Genomic DNA, 17,866 nt, shown 5'->3' with positions numbered 1-17,866 from the left:
GGGTAATTTAGCATGGCCAATTCACCTAACCTGCACATCCCTGAGCACTATGGGTAATTTAGCACAGCCAATTCACCTAACCTGCACATCTTTGGACTGTGGGAGGAAACCCTCACAGACACAGGGAGAATGTGCAAACTCTGCACAGGTAGTCGCCCGAGGCTGGGAGTGTAAGTGAGTGAGTGTGTGTGTGTATGTGTGGGTCTGTGTGTGTCAGTGTCTGTCTGTGTGTGTGTGTCTGTGTCAGTGTGAGTGTCTGTGTGTGTGTCTGTGTCTGTGTGTATGTGTCTGTGTGTGTGTGGTGTGTGTGTGTCTGTATGTCAGTGTCTGTGTGTGTGTGTCTGTGTCAGTGTGTGTGTCTGTGTGTGTGTCTGTCTCTGTGTGTGAGTGTCTGTGTGTGTGTCTGTGTATGTGTCTGTGTGTGTGTCTGTGTGTGTGTGGTGTGTGTGTGTGTGTGAGAGTGTGTGTGGTGTGTGAGTGTGTGAGTGTGTGAGAGTGTGTGTGTGGGTGTGTCTGTGTGTGGTGTGCATGTGTCTGTGTGTGAGTGTGTGTGGTGTGTGATGTGTGAGATTGTGTGAGTGTGTGTGTCTGTGTGTGTGTCTGTGTGTGCGAGTCTGAGTGTGCGGTGTCTGTGTGTGGTGTGTGTGTGTATTTGTGAATGTGTGAGTGTGTGTGTGTCGGTGTGTCTGTGTATTAGTGTGTGTGTGAGTGTGTGTGTGTGTCTGTGTGCCTGTGAGTATGAGTGAGTGTGTGTCTGTGTGTGTGAGTGTCTGTGTGTGTTTGTCTGTGTGTGTGTGGTGTGTGACTGTGTTTGTGTCTCTGTGTGTGTGGTGTCTGTGTGTGGGTGTGTGGTGTGTGAGTGTGTGTGTGAGTGTGTGTGTGTCTGTGCATGTGTGGTGTGTGTGTGTGTGTGTCTGTGTGTGGTGTGTGTATGTGTCTGTGTGTGTCTGTATGTGTGACTGTGTCTGGTGTGTGGTGTGTGAGTGTGTGTGTCTGTGTGTGTGTCTGTGTGTGTATATGTGTGTGTGGTGTGTGAGTGTGTGTGCGTGTCTATGTGTGTATATGTGTGTGTGGTGTGTGAGTGTGTGTGAGTGTCTGTATGTGTGGTGTGTGAGTGTGTGTGTGTGTGTTTCTGTGTGTGTGGTGTGTGAGTGTGTGAGTGTGAGTGTGTGAGTGTGTGTGTCTGTGTGTGTGTCTGTTTGTGTGGTGTGTGAGTGTGTGTGTGTCCATGTGTTTGTGTGTGGTGTGTGTGTATCTATGTGTGTGTGTGTGTGTCTGTGTGTGTGAGTGTGTGTGTGTGATGTGTGAGTGTGTGTGGTGTGTGTATGTCTGTGTGTGAGTGTGTGTGTGAGTGTGTGTGTGTGTGTGTGGTATGTGTGTGTGTGTGTGTGTGTGTGTGGTGTGTGTGTGTCTGTGTGTGAGTGTGTGTGTGAGTGTTTGAGTATGTTTGTGTGTGTGAGTGTGTGGTGAGTGTGAGTGTGTCTGTGTGTGTGTGGTGTGTGTATCTGTGTGAGTATGTATGTGGTGTGTGAGAGTGTGTGGTGTGTGTATCTGTGTGTGTGTGAGAGTGTGTGTGTGTGGTGTGTGTGTGTGAGTGTGTGTGTGAGAGAGTGTGTATGTGTGGTGTGTGTGTGAGTGTGTGTGTGTGAGTGTGTGGTGTGTGTATCTGTGTGTGATGTGTGGTGTGTGTATCTGTGTGTGTGTGTGAGAGAGAGTGTGTGTGTGGTGTGTGTGTGTGTGTGTGTGGTGTGTGTATCTGTGCATGTGTGTGTGTGAGAGAGTGTGTGGTGTGTGTGTGTGAGTGTGTGTGTGGTGTGTGTGTGTGAGTGTGTGTGTGTCTCTCTCTGCCTGCCTGCCTGTTTGTGTGTTTCTGAAGCGGTTGTTGTGTGCCGTGTTTTGATCATCACAGCACCCCCCACCACAACTGTTTTCTTTCTGTAAGGACTGGGAGCAGTTGCTGCTGCCTGAGGTCACCAGCTGTCCCAGACGCAGACAGCTCAGAAACCCAACAGCAGCAAGTGCACCCCTGAACACAAAGGCCTCCTGTCTACAGAGAGGAGAGCGTGTTGCCAGTGCTTCAGGAATCAAAGGCAAGATAATGAACAATCCCCCTGGCTTTCTCCAAACCAAGTGAGCTACCACACCCGAGATGTTTGTACTTTTCCAAAATAAAGTTTATTCATAAAGTAAATCTTTCTCTGCATTCAGAGTTCTGCACAGTCGTTGCCTACCAAGGAACATTGGAATCTGACATTCCCTGCAGGTGCAAAATACCAAAGGCACTCCTTACTCATGCAGGAGGCATTTTACTTCATTTTGAGGCAGCGGGAGGGTCCGATAGCTGAACGGACCCCCATCTACCTTCAGCAGAAAGAGCCCAGACGGTGGTCTTTCCCCACTGCCCCTTGGCGGCAGCTGCCCCAAGCTTCAGCGCGTCCCTCAGTGCGTAGTCCTGGACCTTGGGATGGGCCAGTCTGCAACACTCGGTCGGGGTCAACCCCTTGCCCTGGAAGACCGACAAGTTTCGGACAGACCAAAGAGTGTCTTTCACCGAGGGGACGGTCCTCCAGGCACAGGCGACGTTTGTCTCGGTGTGTGTCCTGGGGAACAGCCCGGAGAGCATGGAGTCAAGGAGCTGCTCGGGACGAACCTCGACCCAAACCACTGCAACTCCCTCCAGGCTCCCTTTACAAAGGCACACTCCAGAGGGAGATGTCCGTCAGTCTGGACACTGCTCCCTTCCCCCCCTGCAGTTGCTTTGAGGGCAGTGTGAGGTGGGGGTGCATACCGACCAGATGTACATGAAGGATCTAACGGGCAGTGCCCTACTCACCACCTGCCAAGCAGCATCTTGTTGCCTGTTGGAAAGTTTTCACTATGAGGCATTCTGCAATGAATAAACCTTCATGTACAAGGACCACCTAGATCCCTCTCTAACTGTGGCATGTCACAGTTTGTCTCCATTGAAACGATATTTAACTTTTTTTTCTATTCTCCTTGTCAAAAATGTGGACAACCTCCCATTTTCCCACAATGCATTCCATTGGCCTTAACCTGTCCATCTTTTGCAGCCTCTACCACCTCCTAACTACTTGCTTCCCTACTTATTATGCGCAAAATTGTCCCTTCAAATCATTAATGTAGATTGTTCATTGATGAGGACCCAACACTGTTCTCCGTGTCTCTGTGTTAGTTCGTTTATCAAGTTGAAGATGACAAATTAAGCAAACTGTCTCTCCTGTTAGTCTGCCAGTCCCTCTATCGACACCAATATATACGGCCTTCTGCCTGGCACAAAAAAATCACACAACACCAGATTATAGTCCAACAGGTTTAATTGGAAGCACTAGCTTTCGGAGCGCTGCTCCTTCATCAGGTGGTTGTCGATGATAAGATCGTAGGATACAAAATTTACAGCAAAGGTTTACAGTGTGATGCAACTGAAATTATATACTGAAAAAGACCTGGATTGTTTGTTAAGTCTCTCATCTTTTAGAATGGCCATGTTGGTTTCAGTTCTTTCATATGTAAATCACAAAACATTTTTAAAGCTACATTCTCAAGTGAACTTTAACAATTGGTGTCATGTCAGCTCAGATAATGTATTGAAGATGTGAGGTGCTCTGTGTGAGGCTGGCTGTGCCTCAATGTTCAGACTGATTCTAATCTAAAAAGGGATTTACAGAATCTTACATGGATTCATGCCGCTTTTGAGCAAAATAAAATGTAATTCTATAAATTCTGTGTCCTACAATCTTATACTCCACAACCACCTGATGAAGGAGCAGCACTCTGAAAGCTAGTGCTTCCAAATAAACCTGTTGGACAATAAACTGGTGTTGTGTGATTTTTAACACCCCAGTCCAACGCCAGCATCTCCAAATCATTATTTTGTATGGGAATATTTTATATGAGACCTTACATAATGCCTTTTGTAAAGCTAAATACATTCCATCCACTGCATAACCTTTAACCAACCTGTTTGTTACATCTTCAATGAACTCTGGTAAATTTGTCAAATACAATTTCTTCAGTTTGATCTCCCTGCTACAGATTAAAAACATCCGGCTGTTCTTGGAAAATAGTCACATCACCTTTTAAAAGTCAACTGTACATCGTCCTTATGAAATAAAAAGTGTTGTGGACAGAGTTATAGAGTCATACAGCATGGAGACCCTTCGGTCCAACCAGTCCATGCCAAACATAATCCCAAACTAAACTAGCCCCAACTGCCTGCTCCTGGCCTGGATTCCTTCAAACCTTTCCAATCAGGTCCTTAGCCAAATGTCTTTTAAATTATGTAACTGTCCCTGCATCCACCACTTCCTCAGGAAGTTCATTCCACACGTGATCCATCCTCTGTGTAAAAAAAAAAATTGTCTCTCATGTCTTTTTAAAATCTCCCCCCTCTCTCCTCAAAAAATGCCCCCTAGTCTTGAAATCACCCATCCGAGGGAAAACACACCTGGCATTCACCTTAACTATCTCCCTCATGATTTTATAAACCTCTATAAGGTCACCCTTCAACCTCCTACCCACCAGTGAGAAAAGTCCCAACTTATTGTGTTAACTCAAACCCTCCATCCTTGGAACATCCTGGTAAACCTCATCTGAGCCCATTCCAGCTGAATAATATCCTTCCCATGACAGGGCTGACCAGAACTGGACACAGCACTCCAGACAAGGCCTCACCAATGCCCTGTACAGCCTCAAGATGACATCCCAACTCTGATATTCAAAGCTCTGAGAGATGAATAGAGCAGAAGTACAAAGAGACCTTGGAGTACAGGTTCAGAGCTCCTTGAAACTAGAGTTGCAGGTAATTAGGGTTGTGAAGAAGGCATTTGGTATGCTTGCCTTTATTGGTCAGGGTATTGTGTATTGGAATTGGGAGGTCATTGTTGTGGCTATCCAGGACATTGGTCAGGAAAGACTTACAAGGATGTTGCCAGGTTTGGAGGATTTGAGCTACAGGGAGAGGCTGAACAGGCTGGGGCTGTTTTCCCTGGAGCGTCGGAGGCTGAGGGGTGACCTTATAGAGGTTTACAAAATCATGAGGGGCATGGATAGGGTAAATAGACAAAGTCTTTTCCCTGGGGTGGGTGAGTCCAGAACTAGAGGGCATAAGTTTAGGGTGAGCGAGGAAAAATATAAAAGAGACCTTTTCACACAGAGGGTGGTGTGTGTATGGAATGAGCTGCCAGAGGAAGTGGTGGAGGCTGGTACAATTGCAATATTTAAAAGGCATCTGGATGGGTACATGAATAGGAAAGGTTTAGAGGGATATGGGCCAAGTGCTGGCAAATCGGACTAGATTAGGTTGGGATATCTGGTTGGCATAGACAGGTTGGACCAAAGGCTCTGTTTCCATGCTGTACGTCTCTATGACTCTATGATTATTAAGTATTTTAGGCAGCAAGTGACTATGGCCCAAAGCATACATTTCGAGGATGGTGGGAAGCAGATTTGATGGTTACTTTCAAAAGGAAATTGGACAATCTCATTCCAAGAAAAGTCAAGATTTGGCAGGGCGGGGAGGGGGTGGGGGGAATGCAGGCCTGAGAGTAAGTGCACAGCTCTCTCAAAGGGCTATCAGAGACACGATGGGCCAAATGGCCTCCTGCTGCAGCCTGTCATTCCATGATAAACATCCGGTGACAAGGAGTTGCAGTGCTAACGGAAAAAAGATTGTACGTGTCAAAATAGATGAGGCTATCACCTTACGTGGAATGAGCAAACTTAAAATAGACCGGGGTGGGGGTGGGGCGGGGGCGGATAGCTGCCGATAACATCCGATCCACATCCTTAAGGAGTTTGGACTTTGGTCTGTCTCAGAAAACAACGCTCACTTCCTCCAAAAATAGGCGAGAGAGTTGGGCATCAGGATCTTGGGCTCCTGTGAGCGTGCGGCTCAGCGTAAGTTTCGATTGGAGAGGTCCACCTTTCACTCTGAAGTGGATAGCGATACCTGGGAAGGGGTCGACAGGCTGAATGAAGAGCCAGAATTAACAGGGTTCGTTCGCAGAAGGATCTGTTTCTGGCTTGGGGCAGGATCCCCCAACAGGTAAGAGGTTGGCAATGCTCGTCAGATCCAGGGTAACCTCTTCTGGGCTCGATTCAGGGCAAGAGGCTACGTACTGCTCCCAGTCACCGGTGACAGTAGACAGTGGCGAATCATAGAGTCATAGAGATGTACAGCACGGAAATAGAGCCTTTGGCCCAACCCGTCCATGCCGACCAGATATTCCCAACCCAATCTAGTCCCACCTGCCAGCACCCGGCCCATATCCCTCCAAACCCTTCCTATTCATCTACCCTTTTAAATGTTGTAATCGTCCCATATCCCTCCAGAGCATTCCCACTCATTTACCCATCCAGGTACCTTTTAAATGTTGCAGTTGTCCCAACCTCCATCACTTCCTCTGGCAGCTCGTTCCATACACACACCACCCTCTGTGTGAAAAAGTTGTCCCTTAGGCCTCTTCTTTGACGTTCCCCTCTCACCCTAAACCTATGCCCTCTAGTTCTGGGCTCACCTACCCCAGGTAAAATACCTTGACTATTTACCCTATCCATGCCCCTCATGATTTTATAAACCTCTATATGGTCACCCCCTCAGCCTCCGACACTCCAGGGAAAACAGCCCCAGCCTGTTCAGCCTCTCCCTGTAGCTCAGATCCTCCAACCCTGGCAACATCCTTGTCAATCTTTTGAGCAATAATTAAAATGCTGTGGTGCATTTTTGGAAGGGGAAACCAGGGATTGCTCCCTGCTCCCCCAGTACAACATGTATTTGATGTTTGTTAAAGGGGAGTATGCAAGTATTCTGGCTCAGTGATCTGCACTGCTGTCTCACAACACCGGAGACCTGGGATCAATTCTACTCTCAGGCTGAGTGGGTTTCCTCCCACAGTCCGTTGATGTATTAGAAAGTATGAAGGTGGATAAACCCCCCCTAGTCTTGACCAGCTATATCTGAGAAAACTACTAGAGAAGAAATTGCAGCGGCCCTGGCTGACATTTTTGCATCATCATTAGACATGGTGAGGTCCCAGAAGACTGGAGGGTAGTGAATGTTGTGTCGTTATTCAAGAAGGGTTGCAAAGAAAAGCCTGGGAACTATAGACTGGTCAGCTTAATATCTGTGGTGGGTCAGTTACTTGGGAAGATTCTAAAGAAAAGGTATACACTGCTGTTCATCACTTTTAATAATGATCTAGATGAGGGCATAGAAGGATGTGTTAGTAAATTTGTGGATGACACTAAGGTTGGTGGAGTTGTGGATAGTGCTGAAGGATGTTGCAGGTTACAGAGCGACATAGATAAGCTGCAGAGCTGGCTGAGAGGTGGCAAATGAAGTTTAATGTGGAAAAGTGTGAGGCGATTCACTTTGGAAGGAGCAACAGGAATGCAGGGTACGGTGCTAATGGTAAGATTCTTGGTAGTGTAGATGAGCAGAGAGATCTCGGTGTCCATGTACATAGATCCCTGAAAGTTGCCACCCAGGTTGATAGGGTTGTTAAGAAGGTGCATGGTGTGTTAGCTTTTATTGGTAAAGGGATGGAGTTTCAGAGCCACATGGTCATGCTGCAGCTGTACAAAACTCTGGAGCGGCCGCACTTGGAGTATTGTGTACAGTTCTGGTCACTGCATTATAGGAAGGAGGTGGATGTTTTGGAAAGGGTTCAGAGGAGATTTACTAGGAGGTTGGTATGGAGGGAGAGTCTAATGAGGAAAGACTGAGAGACTTGAGGCTGTTTTTCATTAGAGAGAAGAAGGTTGAGAGGTGACTTAAATGAGTCATATAAGATAATCAGAGAGTTAGATAGGGTGGACAGTGAGAGCCTTTTTCCTCAGATGGTGATGGCTAGCACAAGGGGATGTAGCTTTAAACTGAGGGCTGATAGATACAGGACAGATGTCAGAAATTGTGTCTTCACTCAGAGTAGTAGTAGAGGCATAGAACGCACTGCCTGCAACGGTAGTAGACCCGCCAACTTTAAGGGCATTTAAATGGTCATTGGATCGGCACATGGACAAGATGGAATAGTGTAGGTTAGATGGACGGACATTTTGGTCGGGGTGGACCAGTTTGGGCCCTAGGACTCTAATACTCTATAAGGCGGAAGTGGGTGCTGCAGATGCTGGAGATCAGAGTCAAGATTAGAGTGGCGCTGGAAAAACACAGCAGGTCAGACAGCATCCGAGGAGCAGGAAAACATTCCTGATGAAGGGCTTTTGCACAAAACGTCGATTTTTCCTGCTCCTCGGATGCTGGGTCTGACCTGCTGTGCTCAATGACTCTATAGTCTAGATTAGAGTGGTGCTGGAAAAGCACAGCAGTTCAGGCAGCATCTGAGGAGCAGGAAAAATCGACGTTTCAGGCAAAAGCCCTTCATCAGGAATCGAGGCAGGAAGCCTCCAGGATGGAGGGTATTTCCAGCACCACTCTGATCTAAACTCTGGTTTCCAGCATCTGCAGTCCTCACTTTTGCCTCTATGACTCTATATACAGGCGAGGTAGGTGAGCCATGCTAAATTGTCCAGGGATGCCGTGACTTGGAAGTGCTGGTGTTGAAAGGAGTGGCGCTCCGAAAGCTAGTGCTTCCAAATAAACCTGTTGGGAGTATAACCTGGTGTTGTGCGGTTTTTGACTTTACCCAGGGAGGTGCAGGCTAGGTGGGGAAACACAGGGCGCACGGGGATGAAGCAGGTGGGATGCTCTCTGGCGTGGGCTGAATGGCCTGCTCCCACGGCCTCAGGATTCCATGGAACAGCAGGGAGGCGAAGGGCTGAGCGGCCTCCTGTTTCCCCTCCACCCTTTAATTGGAACTTTGCCTTTGTGGCTCATCACCTTAACTCTGCTTCCCCACCCTCCCCCTTTGGGCTAGAGGTTCCAGCTGTACCTTCAATGGACCCTGGGGGGGGTCAGGGGGGTTTGGGGAAGATGTCTATTTCCAGTCCTTCCCTAGCACCGGGTGGGCAGTGGAGGGGGTGGGAGGAAGAGTCTGGGTTCTTCTTGCTGCTATAACCAGGACACCGGTGTCCCTTGGTTGCATAGAAACGTCTGGCTGACTGGGAATAGGACGGCGGGGGTGGGGGGGGGGGGGGGCGGGGAGGTGGTGGGGGGTTGGTGGGATGGGGGTGGGGAGGGATGAGGTCAGCGTTTGCAAAAGTCTCCTGATTGATGGAACCAAGAGGCGTCTTAATGAGGGAGGGGAGGGGAGAGGGGGTGGGGTAGTGGCTGGTGCTGATGAGTGTAGTAAATAGCACATTAATCCATTCCCAGTTATGCCCATGGGAGCAACCAAGCAATGCATTTGTTCAGCCTCAGATAGAGAGAGAGAGAGAGAGAGAGACAAAGGACAAATATAAAAAGCAGTAAACGCCAGCACTGAGTTGCTGCCCAGCACCTGAGTGTCGATATAATTTTGTTGTTTTGCTTGTCCGTTCAGTTGATACCCAATACCAGCCAGCACACAGACAAAAGGGGGGAAATATGCATTGCACCGAAGAAAACAGAGACGTGTGAATTAACCGTGCCTGCCTTCTCTCTCTCTCTCTCTCTTCCTGGAAACCTATGCAATCTATCCCCCTTTCTCTTTGTGAACTCGAATCCTCCTCTCTCCTTCCCCCAAGCATTTGATGAACTCGCCCTGGAAGCGAAGGACCGTGTTTGAGCTGTCTCTCCCGGACATCAAGGGAGATGGGCAGAAGGTTGGCAGTCGCTGAGAGTTGGAATCGTCGCGATTTTGTTTGAAAACAAACAAAAAAAGAAATTAAAGGAGAGAAAGGAAGAGGCTGTGGCCGGTTCCTGAGCCGATCCGTCCAGGTCAGTCAGTGCCTTGCCTCTCAGTGTGTCTGCCTGCCAAGTGCGGGAACTGTCAATCTTCAAGCTGTCACAGAGTATGGGGAAAGGGGGGGGGGGGGGGGGGGGATCCCCTCTAAACCCCAGGTTTTGCAGACGTTAGAAGTTCCTCCCAGACCAGCCACCACCCCCCCACAAACTCAAAGCCACCTTCCAAATCGGAATTTGACAGTGTCCTTTTTGGAGGTGATGGGGGTGGGAGGGTCATTACTTCCAGCGTTAACTCGTCCTAATCGACATTTGTTTGAAAGTTGCCTTGAGAAAGAGCGTTTTTAAAGGGTTTGTTAATCGGTTCCCCCCTCCCCTCAATAAAGGGTAAACATAGGCACTATTGTTGGGGATTTTTTTAAAGAAAAAGAACCTGAACAGGAGTAAAAAATGAAGGGTAACATGATCGAACCGGGGTTTGACCGTCCATGGGGTCAGATAGCCAGGAGGTGAGGTTGGGGAGTTGTAGGTGGGTGACTTGCTCTGCCCCCCTGGTCACATTTGACAGAGGTGTAGGCCATTTGGCCCCTCTAGTGGTTGCCTGCCCTGCATGGGCTCTCATAGCCTGGGGGGGCACTCTGCAGGGTGCAGTTACCTTTGCCACTGTTTCAGCTCTGCACAGCAAGAGTCCATCAGCAATGCAGATGGTTCCACCCGGCTTTCAGGGACATGATGAAGGGGGGGGGGGGAGGGGACCTGTCAACATGAGACAGGACCAGCCTGACCATGGTGGCTGTGGGAGGCTTCTGGCTTATTCAGGGCCTTGAGTGTTCATGCTCCCATCAGCACAGCACAGTGCCTCCCCCAGGGCTAAACCTGAATGTCAGCCTTGCTTTTCTTCGTGGGTCTGTGTGTCCAGAGTACGTCCCCTGTGTGACAGGGGGCAAACAACAAAACCGCCCCACCCCCCCTCCCAAGGACCTGTAAAACATTCCTGTTTAGGATGCTTTTCAGATTTCCAAAATTGTTACTGTGTCTGCGCTGGTTCCCTGGCCTAGCGACAATCTCCTGCCCTTACCCTATACCATTCCCATCCCAATTACTATCCAATGCCTCACTTGGCCTTGCCTCGGTCACATTGCCAGGCCATGCACTCCATTGGTCACCCACTTGCTGTGTTACTTCATTTGCACGTTACATTAAGTCCACGCTGTTTCACTTTCTCATTCCTTTTCTGAGCGGGAACAACATCAGCTCCCCCCCCAACCTCCCCCTCCACCCCCACCCCACCCTCCAACCCCAATCCACTCCATTCAGCTCCCTCGTGGTTTTGAAAACCTCAGTCAGCTCCTCTCCCAGCTGCCTTCTCCCCAGGGAGAACAGTACCAACCTCTTCAATCTCTCCTCTTCGCTGAAGTGTCAGATACCTGGAACCACTCGGGTGAATGCCTCTGCACGCTCTCTCCAGTGCGTTCACCCCTCTGCCATGACCTGGTGCCCACAGAGAGAGTGACTGTTGAATTTGCACTTGGTAACAGCTCACTGAGTCATAATTGCCTCAGGTCGTCTTCAGTCTGAGTCCCCTTATTCTCCCGCTTTGTCTGTTGTCAGCAGAAACAGTTTCCGCTTATTTCATCTCGTCAAACCCCTCATTATTTTTGAACCTGTATTTAAACCTCCCTTTAACCTCCCCGCTCGGAAGTATAAAAGCCATAGACAAAGGAGCAGAATTAGGCCATTTGGCCCATCCAGTCTGTTCTGGCTTCCCATCATGGCTGATATGTTTCTCAATCCCATTCTCCTGCCTTCTCACCACAACCTTTGACCCCTTGACCAATCAAGAATCTACCTATCTCTGTCTTAAAGACACTCAATGACTTGGCCTCCACAGCCTTCTATGGCAATTAGTTCCACAGATTCACCTCCCCCCCACCCAGCTGAAGAAATTCCCCCTCATCTCCATTCTAAAGGTGTTCGGCGTGTTCGCTTTTATTGGGAGAGGGATTGAGTTTTCGGAGCCACGAGATCATGCTGCAGCTGTACAAAACTCTGGTGCGGCCGCACTTGGGGTGCTGCGTACAGTTCTGGTCACCGCATTATAGGAAGGATGTGGGAGCTTTGGAAAAGGTTCAGAGGAGATTTACTGGGATGTTGCCTGGTTTAGAGGGAAGGTCTTATGAGGAAAGGCTGAGAGACTTGAGGCTGTTTTCGTTAGAGTGAAGAAGGTTGAGAGGTGACTTAATTGAGATCTATAAGATAATCGGAGCGTTAGATAGGGTGGAGAGTGAGAGTCTTTTTCCTCGGATGGTGATGGCTAGTACGAGGGGACATAGCTTTAAATGGAGGGGTGATAGATATAGGACAGATGTCAGAGGTCGGTTCTTTACTCAGAGAGTAGTAAGGGTGTGGAATGTACAGCCTGCAACAGTAGTAGACTCACCAACTTTAGGGAATTTAAATGGTCATTGGATTGGCATACGGACAAGAATGGATTAGTGTAGGTTAGATGGGCTTCAAATTAGTTCCACATGGCAATGCAACATCATAGGCAGAAGGACCTGTACTGCGCTGGAATGTTCTATGTTCTAAAGGGTTGTCCCTTCACTCTGAGGCTATGCCCTCAGGTCCTAGCCTCTCCCACTAGTAGATTCATCTTCTCCAGACATCTCCAGGTATTCTGTAATCCTTCTAAACTCCATTGAATTCAGACCCAGACTCCTCAACCACTCCTCACATGACAAGCTCTTCATCCCTGGGATCATTGTTGGAAACCACCAGTGGACCCCGTCCCATGCCAGCGCATCCATCCTTAGATAGGGGGCCTAAAACTGCTCACAATATTCCAACTGCGGCCTGACCAAAGCCTTATACAGCCTCAGCAGTACATCCCTGCTCTTGTATTCTAGCCCTCTCGAAATGAATGCCAACATCGCATTTGCTGTCCTAACTGCTAACTAACCTGCATGTTACCCTGAAGAGAATCCTGAACTAGGACTCCCATGTCCCTCTGTGCTTCAGATTTCTGAAGCTTTTCACCCTTTAGAAAATAGCCGACACCTCTATTCTTCCTTCCAAAGTGGGCATAATCTCACACTTGCCCACTTGGTACTCCATCTGCCACTTCTTTGCCCACACTCCTCGCCTGTCCAAGTCTTTCTGCAGCCTCTCCTGTTTAGGGGAGACAAGTTTTTTTAAGTTAAATATATATGGTATTCAAAAAAAAATCATCACTAAAACTGGTCGGTTCAGTAGAGTAGTGTATGGAGAAACAAACGTTGGTGTTAGATTCTATCTAACAAACAAACCAAAAGCATTTCTTACTTGTCCAAGGTTATATTTATGTGCAGGAGAAAGTGAGGACTGCAGTCATTCAAGATCAGAGACGAGAATGAGGTGCTGGAAAAGCACAACAGGTCAGGCAGCATCCAAGGGGCAGGAGAATCGACGTATCGAACATAAGCCCTTTGTGTGGAGCCACAGAAAATGGGGGAGATACTACATGAATATTTTGCATCAGTATTTACTGTGGAAAAGGATATGGAAGATATAGATTGTAGGGAAACAGATGGTCACATCTTGCAAAATGTCCAGATTACAGAGGAGGAAGTGCTGGATGTCTTGAAACGGTTGAAGGTGGATAAATCCCCAGGACCTGATCAGGTGTACCCGAGAGCTCTGTGGGAAGCTAGAGAAGTGATTGCTGGGCCCCTTGCTGAGATATTTGTATCATCGATAGTCACAGGTGAGGTGCCGGAAGACTGGAGGTTGGCAAATGTAGTGCCACTGTTTAAGAAGGGCAGTAAAGACAAGCCAGGGAACTATAGACCAGTGAGCCTGACCTCAGTGGTGGGCAAGTTGTTGGAGGGAATCCTGAGGGACAGGATGTACATGTATTTGGAAAGGCAAGGACTGATTCGGGATAGTCAACATGGCTTTGTGCATGGGAAATCATGTCTCACAAACTTGATTGAGTTTTTTGAAGAAGTAACAAAGAAGATTGATGAGGGCAGAGCAGTAGATGTGATCTATATGACTTCAGTAAGGCGTTCGACAAGGTTCCCCATGGGAGACTGATTAGCAAGGTTAGATCTCATGGAATACAGAGAGAACTAGCCATTCAGATACAGAACTGGCTCAAAGGTAGAAGACAGACGGTGGTGGTGGAGGGTTGTTTTTCAGACTGGAGGCCTGTGACCAGTGGAGTGCCACAAGGATCGGTGCTGGGCCCTCGACTTTTTGTCATTTACATAAATGATTTGGATGCGAGCATAAGGGGTACAGTTAGTAAGTTTGCAGATGACACCAAAATTGGAGGTGTAGTGGACAGCGAAGAAGGTTACCTCAGGTTACATCAGGATCTGGACCAGATGGGCCAATGGGCTGAGAAGTGGCAGATGGAGTTTAATTCAGATAAATGCGAGGTGCTGCATTTTGGGAAAGCAAATATGAGCAGAACTTATACACTTAATGGTCAGGTCCTAGGGAGTGTTGCTGAACAAAGAGACCTTGGAGTGCAGGTTCATAGCTCCTTGAAAGTAGAGTCACAGGTAGATGGGATAGTGAAGGAGGCGTTTGGTATGCTTTCCTTTATTGGTCAGAGTATTGAGCACAGGCGTTGGGAGGTCATGTTGCGGCTGTACAGGACATTGGTTACACCACTGTTGGAATATTACATGCAATTCTGGTCTCCTTCCTATACGAAAGATGTTGTGAAACCTGAAAGGGTTCAAAAAAGATTTACGGGGATGTTGCCAGTGTTGGAGGATTTGAGCTATAAAGAGAGGCTGAACAGGCTGGGGCTGTTTTCCCTGGAGTGTCGGAGGCTGAGAGGTGATCTTATCGAGGTTTACAAAATTATGAGGGGCATGGTTAGGGTAAATAGGCAAAGTCTTTTCCCTGGGGTCGGGGAGTCCAGAACTAGAGGGCATAGGTGAGAGGGGAAAGATATAAAAGATACCTAAGGAGCAACTTTTTCACACAGAGGGTGGTGCGTGTATGGAATGAGCTGCCAGAGGATGTGGTGAAGGCTGGTACAATTGCAACATTTAAGAAGCATTTGGATGGGTATATGAATAGGAAGGGTTTGGAGGGATATGGGCCGGGTGCTGACAGGTGGGACTAGATTGGGTTGGGATATCTGGTCGACATGGATAGGTTGGACCAAAGTGTCTGTTTCCGTGCTGTGCGTCTCTATGACTCTATTAGGATGAAGAACGTATGCCCCGAAACGTCGATTCTCCTGCTCCTCGGATGCTGCCTGACCGGCTGTGCTTTTCCAGCGCCACACTCTCGACTCTATACATGAGTGCAATTGAGACACCAGGGGGATGTGATAACTGAACAGACCCCCATTTACCTTCAGACAGACCTCAGACGGTGGTCTTTCCCCACTGCCCCTTGGCGGCAGCTGCCCCAAGCTTCAGTGCTTCCCTCAGCGCATAGTCCTGGACCTCGGGATGGGTCAGACTGCGACACTCAGTCAGGGTCAATGCTTTACACTGGTGGTCAGTGAACAAGTCAGAAGTGCTTCTGCTGACGTACTTACATACACAAGAATTAAATGCAGGATTAGACCATTCGAGGTGCTGTAGCTTGTTCCACTCTGCAATAAGGTTATGGTCTCAACTCAGCTTTCCGCCTACCCCCCCCCCATAACCATTAGATTATTTGTCCTCTGTCTGTTCTCCCAATTGAACGAGGGGTGGGGGGAGGTGCAGGGTTGCTGTCATGGTAGGTATCAAGCTCTGTCTGACTGACAATTGGCGACCTCCAACAAGTTGAGGTCACATGGGTTGAGGGTGCTATCTTTTGACTGTGATGTTAAACCATATCCTGTCAAATGTACCTAAAGGAGGCGTGGGTGGGGAGAATAGCCAAGGTCTTTTCCCCAGGGGAGGGGCGATCCAACACTAAAGGAAACAGGTTTAAGGTGAGAGGGGAAAGATTTAAAAGGGATCCTAGCGGCAACTTTTTCACCCAGAGGGTGGTACGTGTATGTAATGAGCTGCCAGAGGGTGTGGTGGAGGTTGGTACAATTACAGCATTTAAAAGGCATCTGGATGGGGACATGGATAGGAAGGGTTTAGAGGGATATGGGCCAAATGGGACTAGATTAACTTAGGATATTGGTCAGCATGGACGAGTTGGAGCGAAGGGTCTATTTCCGTGCTGTACATCTCTAAAAGACCCTATTGCCCCATTCTGATGATTCTCCCCTGCGTTTATGCAAATGTTTGTCCCTCTAACAGCATGCGACTAAATTATCTGTTCAGTATCTCATTTTTGCTGTGTGTGTGCACGCACGTGCGTGTTTGTGTCTGTTTGTGTTGGTCTGTGTGTCTATGTGTGCGTTGGTGTGTGTGTGTGTCTGTGTGTGTATATATGTGTGTGTGTGTCTGTGTGTGTGTATGTGTGTGTCTGTGTGTGTGTGCCTGTGTCTGTGTTTGTGTCTCTGTGTGTGTCTGTCAGCAGCCAGCAATATCTAACATTAGGACAGTGGCAGTTCCGTTGGGTAGAGCCTAATGAGGTCTGAGTGTTGTCAGAGGGTGGTGCGTGTACGGAATGAGCTGCCAGAGGAAGTGGTGGAGGCTGGTACAATAACAGCATTTAAAAGGCATCTGGATGGGTATATGAATAGGAAGGATTGAGAGGGATATGGGCCGTGTGCTGGCAAATGGAAGTGGATTATGTTAGGATATCTGGCCAGTATGGACAAGTTGGGCCGAAGGGTCTCTAGACCATCTGTAGGACTCTACGTAATCATGGAGGTGCAACAGATGGTCAACAAGGCAAATGGCATGTTGGCCTTCTTAGCGAGAGGATTCAAGTCCAGGAGAACAAATGTCTTCTGCAATCGTATGAGGCCTTGGTGAGAGCATAGCTGGAACACTGTTTACGGTTTTAGTCTCCTTATCTGAGGGAGAGAGCTGTTGCTATGTAGGGAGTGCAACAAACGTTCAACAGACATCATCCTGGGATGGCAGGGCAGGCTTATGAGGCAATGTTGAATCAGTTAGGATCAGACAAAGGATGCTCTCCTCATATTGTAGGGCTACCTCCCTCTTTGAATGGGGGGGGGGGTGCTGGTGCTGGTGGGGTTGGGGGGAGGTGAGGGGGGAGGCGGGGTTGGGTAGGTCACACACAAGGTAAACCTAAGTGGCCTTCACTGTTGGTGCCGTGGGGCACTGACATCCCCCAGATCTGGTATCCATGCAGCCCAGCTCCGGAGAGACGGCGCTTTTCCTGAGGCTACGAACGAGGTGGAGCAGTGCCAGGGAACGCCAGGGATCCAGCGAATATCCAGCGAGCCGATGAGACGTTCCGGGAATGGCACGGTGCGGCGGGAATCGTGGGAGGCGCCATGTTGGGAGGGCGGGGTTGGTTACTGAGGAGGGGGGGGGTTTGGGAAGATGGGTTGAGAAAACCTGACCGGGCTTTGTGGTGACCAAACCCTCCAAACGAGAAACTCCACGCGACCTGAACCGAACCAACAGGACGTAGGAGTTAACCCACTCCTTTGTCACCAGCGAAGGGGTAATTCACGAAAAAAATACCTCTGGGGTGCCACTCATTTGGGAGCGGCAGAGAACACTGGACCATGAGACTGCCTTTGCAAAGGTGGCATTGCCAGTGTAGCCGAGAGGCACACAATCCCAAGATGCAGTGGCCTGAAATGTATCCCTCATTGACAGTGAGTGATGGGGAACAGGTCAGTCACCTCCGACTCCTCCACACTAGAGCAATCCACTCATCCCAGGTAATAGTCCGGGTTGGGAAGGGGAGTGGTTGTAGGGAAAGGAGGGGCGCTGATGCTGAGCCCCTCAGAAAGATGTTGCCCAGCCACAGCCAGTTGGAGCCAAACCTTGATGTAACATTTCCCCATTCGTCCTGCTTCCCGGAAACCATTCTGATTTGATTTCTTGTTGTCCCATGTACCTGCGTACAGTGAGAAGTTTTGTTTTGTGCACCATACAGGCAGATCACACCATACAAACTGCATCAGAGTAAAAGAACAGAGCAGGGGAGAATACGATGTTACAGTTGCAGAGAAGGTGCACAAAGGATGAGATC

The 17,866-nt window shown here is 48.7% G+C and overlaps 1 protein-coding gene and 1 long non-coding RNA gene across 2 annotated transcripts in view; one reads left to right on the top strand and one right to left on the bottom strand.

The window, feature by feature from the left end:
* LOC140455540 (macrophage mannose receptor 1-like) overlaps positions 1-2,882 on the bottom strand; it is a 52,925-nt gene extending 50,043 nt beyond the window's left edge. Inside the window, exon 1 of the mRNA XM_072550480.1 lies at positions 2,834-2,882. The gene's annotated coding sequence lies outside the window, so the exon portion shown is untranslated. The remainder of the gene's footprint in view (positions 1-2,833) is intronic.
* A 3,142-nt stretch (positions 2,883-6,024) lies between these two features.
* LOC140455371 (uncharacterized) overlaps positions 6,025-17,866 on the top strand; it is a 124,103-nt gene continuing 112,261 nt past the window's right edge. The window contains exons 1-2 of the long non-coding RNA XR_011952827.1: positions 6,025-6,064; positions 9,640-9,832. This is a non-coding gene — a long non-coding RNA (uncharacterized lncRNA). The remainder of the gene's footprint in view (positions 6,065-9,639; positions 9,833-17,866) is intronic.

Source organism: Chiloscyllium punctatum, chromosome 30 (assembly GCF_047496795.1).
Source record: "Chiloscyllium punctatum isolate Juve2018m chromosome 30, sChiPun1.3, whole genome shotgun sequence".
Lineage (NCBI taxonomy): Eukaryota > Metazoa > Chordata > Chondrichthyes > Orectolobiformes > Hemiscylliidae > Chiloscyllium > Chiloscyllium punctatum.
This window is presented reverse-complemented; position numbering and strand designations above follow the sequence as displayed.